Here is an 18,961-nt window from a genome sequence, read left to right on the forward strand (position 1 = left end):
TTAATTATTAATAAATAATGCAGAAAATTGTTTCAATAATTATATTAAAAAATGCAGAAAATTCCCCCACAAAAACGGCTAAATTCCCATTGAAATTTCGCCTGCCATCTGCGCGCTTCCACTACCCGCAGACAGATGGCGCCAGGTGTTAATTTTCCCCTCAACAACAATTCTTGATTTAAAACTAATTTTGATGGGTCTTTCGTTTAATTTCAGTGCAATTTGGATTACCCTTCGCTTTGGATTTGGATTAACCTTCGCTCTCGCAATAGAGGATTACCAATTTGGATTACAGGACTACCCTCTGCAGCGCCTTTGAATGGATAAACAAAGTGCATGTCCTACATGGATTACAGCCGTATAGCGCATCATAAAAGGTAAGAAATCAAGCCACAAATTGAATGCCGAACACAGCAAATGCTTAACCCATGACACCACCAAAAGGGGAGAGGGAGTAGAGGGGGAGGAGTGCCCCCTATTAATCCTAAGTGCTTCCTGTGATTTTATGTAAATTTTTACAAGGGGAACAGAGGACTCCAAAGAGCTCCTCCTCAAGCAGAGCCAGCAATTCAATGTACAAATGACAGGTTGGCTGTGACACAAAACAGCAGCTTAAGGAAGATGTAAAGCCAAGCAAAAAATGTACCCCCCCCTCCCCCACACTCTCCTTAACCCCCCCTGCATGGGGACAAAAGACATTTTCATTTATTCATTGATAATACGCTTTAAGGCACAGCCAGCAAAAGGATACAACAAAAAGCAGGAAAAACATGCGACAAAACAACATAATTTAAATTTTGTGCATGCATCAGGGTTACCCCCCCTCTTAGCCCCCCCTCCCTCTCGATCGAAGTCCGAAACGAATGAACGACCGATCTGTGGGTCCGTTTTGTACCATGTCTTTTGGGCAACATGTTGCCGCAACACGCCATGAAATTCGCAAAAGCCACAGAAAACAGTGTCTTCTTCGGCTCTCTCCCCCTCTCCCCCTCTGCCCCTTCCTCTCTTTCTCGTGTCTCTGTCTTTTTTTTTCTGCATATCTCTGACTCTTTCTAGGCTTTTGGTTTGGGTTCTCGGCCTCTTTCTGATCGTAATACGGTAGCAGGCCGGGCCTCTTGTTGTGGCTATTTTTATACCCTACCCCAAGGGGGGTATTATGGTTTTTCCACTAAAGAAAAGACAGCTTGAATGATTTTATAAAATATACAAAAATATTCCAAGCAATATTAGAAGTAGACAAATTTCGAAAAATTTTCTATTAAGGTTTTTTAATGAAAAAGTGCAGAAAAATACAAGCCCTATCGAAATCCAAAGTTTGGGCATGGGAAAATGTTTTAAAAATTTCACAAAACGTACTCCGAATCGTATCTGAGCTTTCAAATAGGAAAAAACCTACCAAAATTGTCTCTTTTGAAAGGAAATTCCACGGGTTTTCAAGCAGAAATTGTAAAAAAAAGGCGCAGTGGTGCAGAAACCTTAGAATTGAAGGTTCATTGTCTTCAGAGTTTAAGAAATATATTCTTCAGATCCCTATATCAAAATATTCCTATTTTTCTACTCTAGGCAGGGTCCCAGGAAAATTGTCTTTTTTGAAAGGAAATTCCACGGATTTTCAAGCAGAAATTGCAAAAACAGCCGAGGGGCGCTGCTGTATGACCTTTAGAATTGATAGCTTAATGCTTTCCGAGTTTGAGAAATATATTTTCTAGATCCCTATACCAAAATATTGCTATTTTTCTACCCTAGAAACTAACTTTTTTAAGGGCATCTAAACGTGCGACTTTCCTGCTTTTGATGTTGCCTTTTCTGGCCTTCGATTTGCTTTGAATGAAAATGAAATTATCGCATTATTAACTAGGAAAAAATGAGAAAAAAAGGAGTCTACCAAAGAAAGAAGAGGAAACAGAAGGAAGGAAGCTTCTGCTGAAGGTAGGAGGAAGAGGAGGCTGCTGCAAAGAGGGGGCCAGGCAGCAGGGTCTCTGTGGCAGGGTCTAGACAACACAGGCCAGGGTAGGCCAGGCCGGGGCAGGCCCTAACAAGATGTGGTCTAAACCGCATCGTAAGAGGCCCCGCACTGCGGATACTTAACAATAAAATGAATTGTTAATTCTCTTGCACTTTTTTGTGCGCCGCAGACACAAAACCAAAATGAAATCTTGGCCAGGCTGTGTCTCCCTGCCTCCCTGCCTCCCTGCCCCTCTGCCCCCTTGTTGTAATGCTCAAGTGCCTTTCTTTTATCTGCGGCACAATCGCCAGAGCAACAGGCAGCAGCAGTGGAGCCAGAGGTGGGGTTTTACAGTGGGTGTGGTGGCAAAAATTGAAGAATATCTTTGAATGAAGGAAAAAGAATCTCTAGTGGATCTATCATTGAGAAAATGGCCCACTGTCTGCTCTTAGAGGGAAACTCCTCTTCTTTTGGCTTAAAGCCGAAACAATTGTTTGTCTCTCTCTCTCTCTCTGCCCCAGAGATGGTCCCACTGTCCGGGCACAATGGGACTGGGAAACGAGACCTCTTTGCCCCTGGCTCCTGCCCCCGCCCCTGGCTCCTGCCCCTGCCCCTGCCTCTCGGCGAATGTCTTGTTCCATAGAATTTGAAACGGAAACATTCGAACACTTTGTTTTGGTTCTTGTTTCACATTTTACTCCGGTTTTTTTCTTTCTTACCTTTTTTTTTTTTTACTTATTTTTATTTGTTTCTTAGCAATTCTTTTGCTTTGTTTTTGGCGTTTGTAAGCGCGCGCATGCGTAAGTCTCTCGCGGGATTTTTTTGGGTTTTTTTTATTTTTGGGTTCAGTCACGCAATGGAATGGCCTGTGGCTTGGCGGAGCCGGACTCTTGTGGCACGTAACTGCAGCGCAAACTTTAGTCAAAATTGACAAGCCTCAAAACACAGTTTCCAGTGCATGCAAATTCGTTGTCAAAAGCCAAGAAAAAACCCAAGAAATCGAAACAGAAACCGAAACCAAAAGGAGGATTTTTTGAGGTGGGGTAAAAGAGGGGTTTGTGGAGGGGTGGGAGAGGGGTTTGTGGAGGGGTAGGACGGTGTTTTGGGGTGGGGTAAAAGAGGGGTTGGAGAGGGTTTTAGGGTGGGGTAAAAGAGGCCTTTGGGGAGTGCCTGCCAAGAGGCAGGGGCAAGGTCTGCCCGTCTTTTAGTTAAGCGATAAATGAGTTACTGACATTCGAGCATGTGCATGTCCAGTATCCCCAGACTTCACGTTTGGGCCGGTGGGACTCCACCGATGCCTCCTTTTGGGGCTTCAGGGCAAGCAGGCGGCAGGTGGCAGGTGGCACCACAGCAGCCACATTTCAACAGCCTTCAAAAGGCATTCTCAAGACATTCTCATATGTAAATTTATGCTCTCAAGCCCGCGGATTGTTGGGGGCGTAAAAGAGGAGGAGAGGAGAGGAGAGAGGAGAGTAAAAATTGATATATGCCTGGTTTTATGGTTCAAAAAATCAACTAATTGATCCAGCGGCTAACATGATTTTTATCTCTCTTTTTGAGAACTTAATTATTTTCTGTTGGTCTGGGCTCTTGGCTCCCCATTGAAATCGATACAGATACGGATACATGTCGGATATCTTGAGCAACTTGACAGGCAAACAGATACACAGATACAGATACCATAGCGGATGCGTTGGAATGCGAAGGTCTGTCGCGGTTTGGATCGGTTCGGAGGGGTTTCTGATTGGGAATTGCCATTGGAAATGTTTGCAGAAATATTAGATGGTTTTGAGGAGGTCCTAGGAAGCCGAAAAGTGATGGAAATCAAAAGGATAAACCCTATAAAAAATTATAAAGATTCAAGAAATCTTTGCGGAAATATTAGAGGAATTTAAGGAGGTCCTAGACCACCGAAAAATTAGGTGAACCATAAGGATAAAAAATATTAAAAATTATATATTTTGTAGACATTTTTTAGACATTTTTTAAAGCTTTTTTCTAGGTTTTTTTTAAAGTGAAAAAATCTATAAAAAATTATATAAATTTTGATAACTTTTTAGTAGCCTTTTCTTGCTTGCTTCTTGTTTGAAGATTGAAGAAATCTTTGCAGAAATATTAGAGGGATTAAAGGAGATGCTAGGAAGCCGAAAAATTAAGTTTATCGAAGGGAAAAGCCCTATAAAAATTATATATATTTTTCTAAATTTTTTGTAGCCCTTTTTCTCGGTTCTTACTTGAAAATAGAAGAAATCCTTGCAGAAATATTAGAGATATTAAAGGAAATCCTAGCAAATCAAAAGAAAAAACCATAGCAGAAATTATATATATTTTTCCACATTTATTGTAGCCCTTTTTTCGGTTCTTCCTTGAAGATTTCTTTCAGTGTTTGCGAAAAAAAGCAAATAACATAATTTGTGTGCAAATTTGTGATACAAAAGAGAAGACGCCCCTTGGATGGGTGTTGGGGCCAAAAAACCAATTGCCATTGAATGGGGGTCAGACGTGCTAATGTGCCACACGATGGACGACGGACGACGGCGGCAACATGTTGATGCTTGTATGCGAATGCCTTAAAAGATCGAAAGTTGTGCGTGCCACACAGAAGGCGGAGAAGGAGAAGAATTTATGTTAATCGAACGTTTAAAATAAATCAATATGCAGGTCTATCCGCCAGCAGTTATCGTTAGTGCAACAAAATTGGCAATGGAATTAAATATCGATTGAAAATAAAACAAAGAAAAGCAAAGAAGACGCAAAAATATAGGAAATAAAATAAAAACTTGAAGGCTCTAAAAGCAGAGAAAAGTAGAAAAGGCAAAAGCAAAAGCAAAAGCAAACACAAATACCTTTTTTGCGCCCTGACCTAAACACGAAACGAAAACACATTTCGCTCGCTCTCTCTCTCTCTCTTCCTTCCAGTGAGCACCGTTTCTGGTTTTGGCGCCAAAACAGCAGCAGCAACAGCTGTGCGCAACAGAGACGGCAAGCCCACCAGGATAAGAGAGAACTCTCTTAAGGCAGCAGCTGTTTCCTCGCACGAGGGTGGTTACCAGCGCTCTCTTAAGAGGCCTCTCTCTCTCTGCTCTCTTTGCTCTGCTGCTGCTGCTTTTTTGGGATTGCCATTTGCCGTCGGCAAATCATGGCCGCCTTCCTTCCCTCTATTGTTCCCTGCCTGCCTGTGGTGTGTGTGTGTGTGTGTGATCAATGGGAATTGAGGTGCTTGGCGCGGCCATTATTCATTTTTCCTTTGAAACAATCAACGCCACAAAGAGAGCCCGCCCCCGACCCCCCCGCAAAAGTTTTTCAAGTTCAGGCGCAAGAGAGAGAGGGAGACGTCATCACCTTGCCATTTGAATTTTTTTCTGTAACAAAGTCTTTGATTTAGAATTTTTGTGGAAATTGTTTTTAATGGGTTTTTAAATAAATTTTGAAAGTCATTTTTGCGGGACGATTTGCCGACGGCAAATTAGGGCCTGCAATAGAGGCCTTTTAGCCAGGCCAATGCTTCAAAAAGGATATTTTGGTTTAAGGATAATGATTTTGGAAGGGTTTTGTGTTTCAAAGTGTGAAGATTTTAATACATTTTGGGGTTTTTCTTGGGTAGGGGACCCTTTTTTAAACCTTTTATTGGATATCCTATTCCTTCCATTATTTTTCATAGTTCAATTTTCCCAATTTCTTGCGTTTTTTTTGGGGACGAATTGGCACTTAAGTTACTCAAGTGGAAAAAAGTTTTAGACAAAAACAAAACACGCACCACACACATGCTCCCTCTCCCCCTCTTGTCTGTGTGTCTCTGTCACTCTTTGGGCCTGTCAGCTGGATTTCTTCATGGGGGTGCTACGCTCTGCCTGAAGCTCTTCTACTGCGCTTCTCGTCTCTTCTCCTGCCTTGAGATTATTTTTGTTGCTTTTGGCAAAGTTTTGCCTGCTGTTCAGGCGGTGGATACCCTGTAAAAAGAGGGAATATTCATTTTGAAAGAAGCTAAGAAAGAAATAGTGAAATTTAAGACCTCCGATTGATGCACAAAAGTATCAAATTGATTAAAAAACTACATATATGGAATGACTTCAATTTTGAAGTGCCAAAGCTCCAAAGGTGGACTTTCAAGGGTATCCCATGTGCCCTGCTCTCAAATGCTTGCTCTGGCTTTAGTTTCTTTTGTTGTTGTTGTTGGAATATTCTCCCATTTTGTTGTTGTTGTTGCTGCTGTATCGCTTTTGTTTCTGCGTTTTATTTTTTGTATTTTTTTTTTTGCCAATTCAATTGAAGGCCTGACAGCAGCAAAAATTTTCATTATGAAATTGGATCGTTGTCAATTTAGTTGATAGAAAGAGGGAGAGGGGGAGGAGGAGGAGGAGGAGGGGGGCAAAGATGAAACACGCAGGAGAGGAGGAGAGTGAGTGGAAGAAGCGTACTAGAGAGCGCTGTGGAGTGAGAGAGAGGGGAACAGAGAGCGCTGTGGAGTGAGAGGGAGAGCGTGGCGGAGTGAGGGCGTTGTGGAGTGCGAGAGAGCGGGCAGGGAGAGCGTGGTTATTACGGTTATTACTTGGACTAGCCTGCAAATTGCTCCGTTGATTGTTAGCACCTGTTAGGCATGACGCTCTGCTTTTTCTGCTGTTGCTGTTGTTGTTGTTGTTGCTGTTTTCCTCTCTCTGCCTCTCTGCCTTCCCTGTTTTTTACCTGCTTATCGCCTGCATCTTTACAAATCGCTGTTCACCTTGAAGACGCTGCCGCAAGGAGACGCAGAGAAAATGCTAGGGAAAAAATGCACGCACACATACCAGGAGGAACCGTTCCGTTTCGTTCCGTTCCGTTCCGCTCCTGCCTTCCACAAATGCACAGTGGAGTCAGAGCGTAGAAAATATGATAGACATGATAATTGTGGATAGAATGAGAGTAATTTACGGAGATCTATGGGCTTAGGAAATTAAAATGAATAATAAAACATAATAAATATATAAATATATAATACAAATACAAATAAAATATAATATAATATTTATAACACATAAATAATAAATATAATACATAAATAAATAATGCATCAATAAATAAATAAGATTAGAGTTAACTCTAATTTTAATAATACAAATCGGAAATTAATTGTAATTTTTTGGGTTTTTTTTTACAAATAATAATTCCTACCATCCACTGGTATTTTTTGTTGTAAAAATATTTCGAAATTTCAATTTATATATAAATTTTAAAAGACCTAATGGTTTTTTTTTATTGTTTTTTCACAATCTTTCTTCATGCCATTAAGTAAATTACACTATATGGAACAATATGTGAAATTAATTAATAGAATACAAGGAAAATTTAGATTTTTTGTTGGAGTAGGTTCTTTTGGTAGTGCATTCATATTTCCTGTTTGATTTTGAAGACTTTGGAGTATGAAAATCCAATACAAAAAACCCAACAAATCGTGTACCATTGAAATCTAGGGGTTTAATTAGTTTACCATTTCATTTTCTTTGGTGAGATGAAGCCAACGATGAAGGCCTTAATGAATGTATTCGTTATGTTGTCTCAATTTGAATTACTGCAGATTTTTGAGAGTATTTTTGTGTATTTATTCATATTTTTTCTAAAATCGCTTTCACTTAAACTATGATATAATATTAATAATATATACAGTGGTTGACTACATATTTTAAGAGTTTAATAGTGAAGTTTAGATGTGCATTTTAATGATATTTAGAATATTTTTTCTATTTTTGTTGTTCTATGGGTTGAAGACGCTTGAATTTACAAGGGATTTGAGGTTGCAGTAATCCTCTAGCTGCTTCGTTTTGATGATTAAAAAGCCTATCAACTTTCACTTTGCTTTGAATACCACTTTGAATATCTTTCCACTTTGAATCTGTTGGTCCCACTGTACGCTGGCCCTCCTTCTGTGGCAGAGCGCAGAAGAGCAGTTCATAAATTAGAGTTGTCTTCTGCCTACCCCGCCTCGCCCCTCTACCTCTCCCTCTTCCACTGGTGCTGCTGCTGGCCATCCATGGTGCATGGGAGGGTGAGGTGGTGTGTTGGGGGGGTCGGCTGTGTTAGCCAGTGATGTGATAATTGCGGCTTTGGCTTTGGCTTTTGGCTTACTTTGTTCGCCATTTAATTGTTAGTAATTTGTGATAATCCCCCCTCTCTCCCCTCCCTTGGGCCTTCCCTGACCCTTCGCTGGCTCTTTGCCTCTGATTGTTGCTTAGTTTTCCCTTTTTATTCATTTATGCAAGCTTGAGGTTTTTTGTTGTTGCTTTTTTCTTTTATTGCTTCTCTCTCTCTCTCTTGCTCTCTGCACCTCCTTCTCCTTGGAAATGGAACAAAATTGCTCAACAAATTCTCGCTCGCACGCATTGCTGGCTACGGATGCCCTTTAATCCATTGTTACCTCCCCCCTCCACCTCCGATCCCTCCCTCAGACTCTTTTTTGTGGATTTTTGTGGTATTTTTTTGTTTTGTTTTTTTTGATATTTCTCCTGCTGTGGCGGCAATTGCAATGAATGTTGTTACTTTTGGCTTCACTTGCACCTTTACGCTTCGTGGTTTGTGTCTAAGCTTTGACGTGCACTTCCTTTTCATGTTAACGGAGCCGTGACGACCATAAAAATAACCGAAAACAAGAGAGAAGGAGAGACAGAGAGAGAGAGAGAGAGAGGGAGAAATAACAGCAGAAACAGAAGCTGAATGAAACATAAACAAAATGGTAGAATAATTAAAGATTTAAGGCAAATATTTAAAGGTTGAAATGGAATGATGAAAGATTAAAGGAACAGCCGCCTGGAGAGGGGATAAAAGCTCTTAAGAAACGTTTTCTTTGAGGCACAATGGAGCTTTTAATATTTCAATAATCTACATAAAGAAAACCATCTTTCAATCTGGGAAATCTTGGCAATAATAAAGCAGAAAGATACTAGGGGAAGACAGGAAGAACCCTCCTTCATTACCCCCAAATGTAGTCCTCTAGAACTTTCCATCATTACCCCCAAATGTAGTCCTCTAGAACCTTCCTTCATTACCCTAAAACCTAGTGCTGAACAAACATCAATGCCCTGAAGTTTTCTACTCCTAATTTTGAGTAGAATTTTGCCCATCTAATCCCTAAATTTAATACCATTTCCTGTGGCTTTAAGTTTGCCTCTGCGAAAACTGTCAAAAAGTTCCTCCGCAGACAGAAACATGTGAAACTTTCATTGACATTTCCTGTATGTGTGGGGGGGGGGGGGGGGGCCTACCTTCCGTTTCCCTCCCAAAATGATGACCTTTCTTGTCTGCTTCCCCTCTTGTTTTCTTCCTGTAATATAAACCATCAAAACATGAAATTGTATAGCAGAAAAAAACAAGAAATTTGGAAACCAAAAAACACTACCAACAGGAAAGGAAAAACATCGGAATCGCTAAGATCTGGTTTTAAGCTAGAGATGGACCGCCTTCCCAGGAAATTTGTTTCTTATATTTGTTATATTTGAACAGATAAAAGTGTTCTTTATTAAAGGAACACGAATTTTCATTATTTTCTTATAGTTTTTCTGCCCCTTAAACCATTTTTCGTGCCTTTCGTGTTGGGAATTTGGTTTCCATCACCAATTTCGTGCCAAAAAAATTCCCTTGACGGTTATTCCAAGAAACAAAAACACAAAACAAAAACGGAAGAACCGAAACCGAAACAGAATACAAAAAAAAAAAATATATTGTTACGTCGAAAGAACATTTAAAGAACCTCCCGAGGAGAGCGACCCCCGAAGACCGCAAGAAGAGAAGAACTTTGACATTTTCTCTGCCCCCTCCCCCTCCCCCCCTGCCTGTCCTTCATCACACATCCCTTCCTAGTAAGCCTGCCCCTCTGCCCCCCCTGCCTGCTGTCATTGTGTTGAACGTTTTCATGTTTTTGAGCGCAAAAGTTTTTTGGGATTATTTTTTGGTGCGAGACTCTTTTTGGGGCATGTGAAGTTGACTTTTGTGACTTTTTTTTCTCTGTGGAACATGGTGGCGGTGGTGGGGAGCTACGAGAAAGAAGATAGAGGGAGGGAGAGAGGGAAGGAGAGGGAAAGGGAAGCAGAGATGACATTTTATTCATAGTTTTTGCGGTACCTTCACGAAACGGGAACTGGTTTGACCTTCACACTACAATGCCACGCCTACTATTGAGTTGTATCCCCCCTCCACCCCCTCCCCAGCCCCCCCCCCCCCCCCCCCCCCCCCCCCCAACCACCTCTCATGCCACACACACGCACACGCCCATAAATCAAAGTCGCCAAACTACAGAGAGAACGGGAGATAGAGAGAGAGAGAGAGAGAGAGAGAAAAGTGTCAGAGTTTTGCAAATTACTTGGAAGCACAAGAGCAAACGTCCGACTCCGACTCTGACTCTGACTCCGACGTTGACATCGCGCCATTGCCCCCAAAAGAAGACGCGACAGCCACAGCCTCTGGGAATTGCTTAGCAGTGCTCTCCCTCTCACTCATTTGCTGTCCCTCTTCCACTTGGGGGGCTGTGTTGTGGTGTCGCTTAGAGCAAAAGTGGAGCAACATGTGTGGGTGTCTCTCAGTGACGCCACCAGCGCCACGCCGCCTCATGGAACAATTGAACAAACATTCAGAGGCAACACAGAGGCAGAAATCTCAAGAGTAGTGCGAGTATATGTGTGTGTGTGTTCTTCAGTTGGGGATACAGTGGACCCTGATGGAATGCCTAGGAAAAAGTGTGCTTCAGATTTCAGAAGAAACCAAATAAATAGATCCTGTTTTTAAGCACCAATGGCTCTCTCTCTCACTGTCTAATACCAATAGAATACTCAAAATACTAGAAAAAATACAGAACAATATTACTGTAAATTCTAAAGAAATACTGAACAAAAATACTATAAATGCAAACAAAAGACTATGAATATTAGAAAAAATATCGAACAAAAATACCATAAATTATAGAAAACTACCAAAAGCAAAATACTATTAATTCTAGAAAATTACTAAAACAAAATACTATATTAATACTAGAACAAATAACACAAAACGTAGAAAAAATACCCAACAAATATACCAACAATTAAAGAAAAATATTTTTAAAAAATACTACAAATAATGGGAAATACCAAACAAAAATCCTAAGCAAAATATTTTTAAAATACTTAAATTTATGGAAACCAAATCTTCAAAAAATACTGAATAATTAAAAAAAATGTAAATAAAAATCTAAAAAAACTGAAAATACTAAAAAAATACCAGCAATAATAATAAAAAAGCGGTAGTGCCTCTCCCTATACTGAAAATATCGTCCTCACTGTTTCTGGTTCTGGTCCTTACTTTTGCTTCGATTTTCTACTATTACTTTAGCACTCTCTGTCTCTCTCCCTCCTCCTCTCTTTGGCTTAACTTTAACCTAAGCCCAAGACTTTTCAAGCATCCTCCCTACCCGCAGCCCGTGGAAAAGCTACTCGAAACTAATTTTCTAATTATGAGTCCGACGACGAGAGCTGGAGCACAGAGAGAAATCATGTCAAGCGTCGTCGGTCGGAGTCGGAGTTACTCTCTCGTTCGCTTGCTGAGTGATTTATGGGGCTGCCTGGCTGCTTGGCTGGGGAAAAATGTCAAAATATTTGTTGGCCAGTCTCCCATGGCAGGGCTACCCGTCCCCCCTTACCCCCTCCTGCCCTTTTCTAGAGCGTTTTTCCCCTCCAGAGGCTTTGGCCATAGACTTGCCTACGCAATATCGAACTTATCCAAAATCATTTGGCCAAAAACTTTTTGCCCTTCTTTCATTGTTCTCATTCTTTTTCCCCTCTTCTCCCTCTTCTTCTTCTTCTTCTTATTGTTGTTGTTGTTTGAATTGAATTTGATTTATTTATTTATTGTTGGCTCTCTTTCTTTTCCACTAATCGCCAGTGGAGCGACTGATTAGCGTAATTTTCCGTTTCTTGGCCACGATATAAAGTTTTTTCTTTTTTTTTTTGGCCATTTTTATTCTAAAAACTTTGATGATTTAAGGAACTGAGGAGGGGTCTACAGGAGGGGGAGATTAAAGGGAATTTAAATAGTAGTATTTTGTATTTTTAGACAATTTCCTTCTCTCATACACTATTCATTTCCTCTCGACGATCCACACGCGGTGTCTCCATCTTCATTGTCAAGTGCTAAGTGCTCTCTAGCTCTTCAGCAGCCATATTCCTTGAGGCAGGAGCAGGCGGAGTAGGGGGCAACTTGAGCACTTTGACAGACTATTATGCAAGAAAGGTTTCTTTCACTTTTCATGGGGCGTCTGCCACAGAGAGAGCGAGACAGAGACAGCCAGCGAGTGGCAGAGGAGCAAAAGATGTTCGCTGCGGAACTGTCATTTCCGTTTTACTTGTAAAATGAACATGGAAGTATTCCGAGGCAGCCGACAAAGTGGCAGCACCACCGCCACCGAAGCGGGGGAGCAGCAGTGGCAGTGGCAGTGGCAGAGGGAGAGGTGGAGAGCGGGAGCGGCAGGAGCAGCTGACGCTGACTTGTTATATACTAAACTGCCTGAGGGGCGGAATGGCAGAGAGAACAGCCAAACGGAAGGATGAACCAGACCCAGACAGACAGACAGACACACGGAGAGAGAGAGAGGGGGCACCATGAGAGTGAGGCAGCGACAGCGGGACAGACAGACACAAAGGGGGCGGACGGACATGGGGACGGACGGACATGGGGACGGACGGACAGTTGCGTTTAACGTTTTTCGCAAAAAGTTTTCGCTTCGTTTTTCGTGTATTTTGTTGATACCCTGGATATTGCGGGTAGTAGGCGTACTCTTGAGAGTACGGTATTTTTTGGTATTTTTATGGATTTAGAACCTGCTTTTTGCAGTAGATTTTTGAAATTTAATATTTAATACTTTTATTTTTTGGTATATTAGTTTGGTATCTTTCCGTACTTAGTATTTTTGTGCTGCAGTAGTTTTTAACGCTTTCTGAATATTTTGTTGTTGTATTTTGTCTTGGTTTTGGTATTTTTCGTATTTTAATTTGCTATATTTTTAAGTTGCACTTTTGTTTCCGTTTTCTTTGTGAAAATCATTTTTAGTATTTTTTGTTGTGCAGTATTTTTTCGGTATTTTTTTAAAAACTATTTAAATTATTGTTTTTGGGAATGCAAGACGACCGTTTTGTGATTTTTCAATAATATATTTTTGGTATTTTTTTAAGAAAATGTTTGTGTTAAAGAGATGGGTCTCCAAATTGGTGGGCTTATAAATAGTGATATGTTCCACTTAAATACCAAAAATCATTGGGATCGGTTATGAAGATCTTCCAGAGCCTCCACTCAAGGTATTCGCCTGTCGAAACTCTCTATAGTGCACACTCTCTTCTGTTTCCTCTAAGGGAAGTCGAATGTCGTAAAGGGGGATACGCAAAAGTATAGAGGGGGGGTGAGACCGGAGAGGGCAACGCAACGAAGCATTTCGCAGTGTTCTCCGAAGGTAACAACGCAAGAAAATGCCAGGCAACAAGACAAGCAGAACTGACGTAAAAAGATTTTTGTGTTTTCCCCCAAAAAAAAGGTCCCCCCCCTCTCCATCTGGGACTCCTTGGGGGGTGGCGTCTGGGCAACGGATTCGGTTCCGGATTGAAGGCCCCCATCATGAAGTGCTCGCTGATGCTGCCCCAATCTTTAAATGTTGTCCGCGACTCAGAAGTCCATTACGGGAAAAGCGTGTGGAAATACGAAAAACAGTTTTACGTGTTTGAATGCTGATTGGGGGGGTGGGGGGTGCATCTTCCTCTTCTGAATGAGATGCTCGCGGGGGGAATTTAATTAAATTTTGTATAGGTTTTTTTTGTATTTTTTGATGGGAAAAATAGAAGAAATTTAAGTACAAATTTTATAGATATTTGGGTAAAATTATTTACTGGAATTTATTTAAATTTTAGATTAATTTAATTTAATTGAATTTTAAAAAAGAAGAAATATAAGAAACAATTTTATAGATTTTTTGGTAGAATTATTTACTGGAATTTATTTAAATTTTAGATTCATTTAATTTAATTAAATTTTTAAAAATGAAGAATTATAAGACAAAATTTTATAGATTTTTGGGTATAATTATTTACTGGAATTTATTTAAAATTTAGATTCATTTCATTTAATTAAATGAAAAAAAGGAAGAATTTTATAGATTTTTAGGTAAAATTATTTACTGGAATTTAATTTTAATTTTTTTCAGTCTTTCCCACAAGGAAATATAATTTAATTAATAGAAATGTGAATTAAAAATTGTGTGCATCTTTTTTTACATTTTGACACATTTCCCCCAATGAAAAACCCTCTCTAAAGGTCTGGAAAATGTTCCTCTGGCGAAAAAACTATTAAACGCTGGAGGGGGTGTAAAAATTTTAATGAAAAATCGTTGTTTTTGGCCACTTGAAAGGGGTAGAGCCCCTGCCCTTCTGCGTCTCTACCATGGCCAATTCTGTCTGTTCTTCCACTCATTTTCTGGGCATTCCTCTATGCTCTCCAGCCCCCCCTTTTAGCTGCCTTTCTCTAGCCTCTTTTGGCCAAGAGCCTGCTGCCTGCTGCCCCCCCGTTGTGTGTAGGTGACATGAATGCTGACAACGTGTCTTAGCTTGCACAAAACGAGCTCAAGAGATGCAGTCAACACACACACACACACAGAGAGACACAGAGACACAGAGACAGGGAGAAGCCCCACACAGATATTAAATTGCCAGGACATGGCCTTCTCTGTGTGTGTGTGTGTGTGTGTGTGTTTTGTGGGGCCTGTCATGTAACAGGAATTTTAATTTAATTACAATCCTTGAGGAAAATCTACAGAGTGTGGGAGAGAGAGAGAGAGGGAGAGGGACAGAGGCCAAAAATAAATATTTTGCATATTAATAGATTAGCTTTTCCGCACAGCTTTTCCAGTCCTCCAACGTGCCCCACAATTGATAATCAATAATAAAAATCAACTCCACATAAATCATTCTCCCCCAAAAGATTTTTATCTTTTTTGACGTGGAAAATTAGAAAAACTCGCGACGGCCCCCCTCACCCCTCCCCCATCCCCTCCTGCCAAAAATTCAAATTCATTTTCAATTTTCATAATTTTCGACGCCCACGGCAGTGTTGACACCAAAATCAATATCTTTGCCGCCCCAACAACAACCAAAAAAAAAAAAAAAAATACCTTTCAAAAAAACTTTTTTCCACAGGTATTTTTTGTTGGTTTTTGTTGTTGGCGGAGCTCTGAAGCTTTTGTCATATCAACAGACGACTCCCAGCCGAAGCAGCAGACTCCTTGTTGCCCCCGCGTCGCGCTCCCCTTGCCCCCTGCCTCGTGGTGTGTGGCAAGGCCGCACGTTCGTGCGTTCGTGCCAAAAAATAATTTCCTACTTTGAACCAGACGCAGCAGCGAAAAGCCAGCCCAAGTGGAGGGGCAGCAGCAAAAGCAGTCCACAAGAAGGGAGGCAAGGGGGGCATGGGGGGCATCTGTGGCACCATCACCATCCGATGGGGCAACTTGAGCGCACTTATTGTTATCAACGGCTGAAATATGGCATTTTAATTTTATTAGCTGCCTTTACATGCAGCCACACTCGAGCCACGAGTACGAGTACTCGGAAATGTGGAGACGATGATGATGATGGCGCTGGCGATGGCGATGACGATGACAATACCCCATGCGACAATGGGCTTAAATCTGTTTTTAAAATGCATTTCAAGATGGAAAGATAGGGGATTGTTTGTGGGGAGAGAACTATGGTTAGGCGCATGGGATGTGGAGAATGCGGTTTAGGGAATTTGGAGACTCGTAAATACATTTTATAATCCCTCATTACTCGATTTTTCGGCCTTAATATAATTTGGGAAGTTTTTAACGGAATTTGAGGCCAAAATCGACTATCGAGCAGTCGATAATTGTTCCGATAACTATCTCAAAATTTGCAAAAAATATAGTTAGAATGTTTTGAGTTGCATTTGAGGCTAAATTCAACTATCGACCAATCGATAATAATACAAATAATTATCGAAGAATTATAAATTACTCTAGAACTTTTTATTTTACATTTTAGGTGAAATTCGATTATCGATAAATCGATAACTGTCGATAGCTTTAACGATAATTATGGAAATAGTCAAAAATTAGTCTATAACTTTTTTAAGTCGAGTTTAAGGCTTAGTTTTACTATCGATCCATCGATTACTTTCGATAGCTTTAAAAATAATTTTCGAAGTAATTATAAATTACTCGATAGCTTTTTTATTTGAGTTTGAAACAAAATTCGGCTATCTGTCTATCGATAATTTTTGATAGCCCTGTCGATATTTATCGAAGTACTTAAAAATCAGTCTAGAACTTTTATATTTGCGTTTGAAGTTAAATTCGATTATCGATAACTTTAACGATTATTATGGAAATAGTCAAGAATTAGTCTAGAACTTTTTTAATTCGAGTTTGAGGCTAAATTCGATGATCGATCCATCGATAAATTTCAATAATTTATCCGATAATTATCTAAATAGTTACAAAAACTTCGTTAATCTTTTCTGGTCGGTATATGCACATATATCGTACGATTTTCCAAAGTTATGCTATAGAAAAATGCGATCTCTTCCAAAAAGATTAAGAAATATTTTGTAAAAATCGTTTTTCATATCGATAAATGCCTACTAGATGGTTTTTCGATTATTTCTTGCCACCGTAATGCCAATATCTTTATTTTCCCGCTGTCTTTAGCCCTTTCTTGTGATTAATTTCCACGTAAACAATGCCATTGGCTCCCACAGTGCGACGGCCTCCACTTTTCGACAGCAGCCTCTTATGGAGTGGCAGAGAGAGAGAGCGAGAGAGAGAGAGAGAGAGCAGGGCACTGCGCATGCTGGGAATTTCTAAGAGAATTCTGCGATTGGAGCAGGATTCCCCCACCCCTCCTCCGTCCCCTCACCCTTCCACAAAGAGCCATAAACTTGCCCCATCACTGGGTGGCAATGAAGTCATTTGCGTGTGGCACAAAAGTTTTTGTTGCAACTTGAAAATTGCGTTATTATTATGTCTCTCTCTCGCTCTCTCTTTTGACCCTCGGGGGCGCCACTTAAGAGAGCGTCATGCCTTCGCTGAAGGCGCCATAATTTATAGAATTCCTTGGCCTTTGGTTTTGCGCTCTTTTCCTTTTCCTTTTACTTTTCCTTTTCGTTTGGTTTTTGTTATCATTTTTGGGGCCAGCAGCTGAAGCTGAAGATGGGGCACGAAGAAGAGGCAGCAGCAATGATATATATACACAGATATTTTGTTTAGCAGAGTGCCCCGTGCCGACTGGAGGAGAGGCGCCTCTAGTTGGCAATTCCGCAGCGTCGTGGAGAGATTTAAGCGGCAACCAACAAATTTTCCGGGCGTGCAAACAAAAAAAAACCACGAGAAAAATCTGCAAAAACAAATTGCCGTCGGCAAATCAGTAGAAAATTGCGGCGATTTTCCTCTGAAAAATTGTGCCGTTTTGTGTGTGATTTAAATGAAAATTCTCGGGGCCTAATGTCCGGCTAATGGATGTGAGGCGGCGTCCGTTTCTTGCCCCTCGGACCCCACCATGTGCCCCGTAACGCAAATCGAATTGCTCTGCACCATTATCCTTGAGAAAAGGAAACTCCGCATAGCCCAGGCCCCGCCAACAAAACGGAAAAAGTATCGCAAATAAAAACAAACCCAAAAAAACCCCAAAAAACCCCAAAAAACCCAAGAATTTCTATATTTTGTGACGGTTTCGGTTCTCAACTACAAAGGTAATATTTTGTTGCGTTTTACTCTCTTTGTTGCTTTATTTTCTATATTTTCTTTAGTTTATTAAAACTTTTTTGGGTGCCAGCTGTTGGTCCTTCACTTCCAAGGGCATAAGTTTTTCTCACTCAATGGAAAAGTGTCGATAAATGTTTTGTATAAATAATTTCTCTGGGCTTTCCCTAGGTTTTCTTGTGGATTTTCTTGTTTATTTCGGATTCAGAGTGCATTTATTTTGATGATGTTTGCTGGAGGCAAAAGTTTTGATTTTTTTGTGGGGTGTTTTTGAGATTGTTTTTGGGGTAGAGTTTCTATTGAATGATGATTGTTTGGTGAGGAGTTTGAGGATTGATTTAAAATATTTGTTGATCTATAACACGATATATTCTTATACCCCAGCTAGATTTGAAATATTGTTCTGTTTGGGCTACGATTCATCATTAAATCTTTTATTTTATTTATTAATAAAATAAATAATTTAAATTCTGTAAATTTCAGAGCTTTTTAATATGTGCAAAAATCTATAATTTAGACAATTTAAAGAATTTGTTTTTTGTATTTATTAATTAAATTAATTATTGGAATATATCAAAAGATTTAAAGTTTAGTGAATTTCAAGAATTTTTTTAAATTTATGTATTTATTAAATTAATTATTTAAATTCTGTAAACTGTAGGCCTTTGGAATATGTATGGAAAGATCTATTAATTAGAGAATTTTTTGATTTTATTTTTTAATTAAATTAATTAATTAAAATCCTTAAATTTTAGATTATTGGAATATATCAAAATATTTAAGATTTATTGAATATCAAGAATTTTTTTACATTTATTTATGAATTAAATGAATTATTTAAACTTTGCAAGTTTTGGATTATACGGAAAGATCAAATATTTATAAAATTTCAAGAACCATTAATGCTTTATATTCCTTCAATATTGTATTCCTTTGCCATGGATTATCATCTAGAACGTTTTAAACTTAATTTCTAAGAAAAAATACATGATCGATAATTTCAGATAACACTTCGATAAATCGATAAGACTTCGATAACTATATAAAAACGATTCCAAGCCCTCAAAAATATATGCCCTTCGCTAATATTGGTATCAAAAATTTCGATAACACTATAATCTATAGTTTTCCGATACATTTCGATGATTTCTTTGGCATATATTTCTTTATTTTGTTCATCTTAGAAATTTCCAAGTACCTTTTGTGTACAGTAAACCCCCTCGGCATGCCCTTTCCGCCTCGATTGTGAGTCTCCAACAAATCGATAC

The 18,961-nt window shown here is 39.7% G+C and overlaps 1 long non-coding RNA gene across 2 annotated transcripts in view; it reads left to right on the forward strand.

Annotated features, from left to right (window-relative positions):
* The first annotated feature begins 216 nt into the window (after window positions 1-216).
* Window positions 217-18,961, forward strand: part of LOC117183319 (uncharacterized) — an 81,376-nt gene continuing 62,631 nt past the window's right edge. The window contains exon 1 of one of the 2 annotated variants that reach the window (XR_004468474.1): window positions 217-377. This is a non-coding gene — a long non-coding RNA (uncharacterized lncRNA). Of the gene's footprint in view, window positions 378-17,668; window positions 17,684-18,961 lie in introns of those variants that run through there. The other variant, XR_004468475.1, reaches the window with a different exon arrangement.

Source organism: Drosophila pseudoobscura, chromosome 2 (genome assembly GCF_009870125.1).
Source record: "Drosophila pseudoobscura strain MV-25-SWS-2005 chromosome 2, UCI_Dpse_MV25, whole genome shotgun sequence".
In the NCBI taxonomy this organism is placed as follows: domain Eukaryota; kingdom Metazoa; phylum Arthropoda; class Insecta; order Diptera; family Drosophilidae; genus Drosophila; species Drosophila pseudoobscura.